Below are 1,263 nucleotides of genomic sequence, written 5' to 3' on the forward strand. Positions count from 1 at the left end.
ATAATCATGCTTACATGATGAAGCCTCCACAAAAATCACCAAAGTGTGAGGTTTGGGGAGATCCAGGTTGATGAACACTCCCGAATACCAGGAGGGTGACACACTCCAATTCCTCAGGGACAGAGGCCCCTGAGCTCGAAAAACTCCCAGAACTTGTCCTATGTATCTCCTCATTTAGCCATTCATCTGTATTCTTTATAATTTCCTTTAATAAACAGATAAATAGGACTTGGTTCCATAGTGTAGCAGTTAGCACGTCTGCTTTACACGCAGAAGATCCTGGGTTTGTGCCCCACTGGAGCCGTGGTCCATGGTCTATGGCCATGTCACACTGAACAAGCCCAGTGTCTGATCTCGGAAGCTAAGCAGGGTCGGGCCTGGTTAGTACTTGGATGGGAGACCACCTAGGAAGACCAGGTGCTGTAGGCGTAAATAATAATAAATAATATAAAATAATAATAATAAACAAGTAAATAAATGTAAGTGTTTCTCTGAGTTTTGTGAGCAGCCCTAGCAAATTAATCAAACCTGAGGAGGGAGTGGTGGGAACCTCAGATTTATAGCCAATTGGTCAGAAGCACAGGTGATAATCTGAATTTGAACTGGCATTTCAAGTGGGTGGGAGCAGTCTTGATGGACTGAGTCCTTAACCTGTGGGATCTGATGCTATCTCTAGGTCGATAGTGTCAGAATTGAGTTAACCTGAAGGACACCCAGCTGGTGTCACAGGGAGTTGCTTGGTGGAGTAAAACTCTCATACCTCCAATATCAGAAGTACTGTGAATGTGATAGTAGTATGAGAATAAAGAAACATAGGAGGAAGGCTGGGTTTTACCCAAAAATGTGTGGTTAACACAATCAGTTGACTTTAAGTAAAAGAGGTTAATCTCCACAATATGAGTAAGCTTCATCCAACCAGTTAAAGGCCTTAAGAACAAGAAATGAGGTTTCCCAGAGAAGAAAGCATTCTACCTCAAGACTGTACCACCGATTCCTGCATGAATTTCCAGGCTGCTGACCTGCCCTACAGATTTTAAACTTGCCAGCCTCTATGTGAGCCAATTCCTTAAATTAAATTGCTGTATATATCCATGTTTACATCCATATGCATATTTATATCCAAGTCTAAATTTATCTAAATCTATATCTTCATATCTTATTGGTTCTGTTTCTCTGGAGGACGTTGACTGGTACAGACTTGGGTGTCAAGAATTGGAGTGCTGCTATAACAAATACTTAAATTACATAAATGATATGAAATTT

At 41.1% G+C, this 1,263-nt stretch overlaps 1 pseudogene; it reads left to right on the forward strand.

Moving 5' to 3' along the window:
- The first annotated feature begins 313 nt into the window (after positions 1 to 313).
- LOC120599183 (uncharacterized) lies at positions 314 to 429 on the forward strand (annotated as a pseudogene).
- The last annotated feature ends 834 nt before the right edge of the window (positions 430 to 1,263 follow it).

This window comes from Pteropus medius, unplaced genomic scaffold (assembly GCF_902729225.1).
Source record: "Pteropus medius unplaced genomic scaffold, Ma_sr-lr_union100, whole genome shotgun sequence".
In the NCBI taxonomy this organism is placed as follows: domain Eukaryota; kingdom Metazoa; phylum Chordata; class Mammalia; order Chiroptera; family Pteropodidae; genus Pteropus; species Pteropus medius.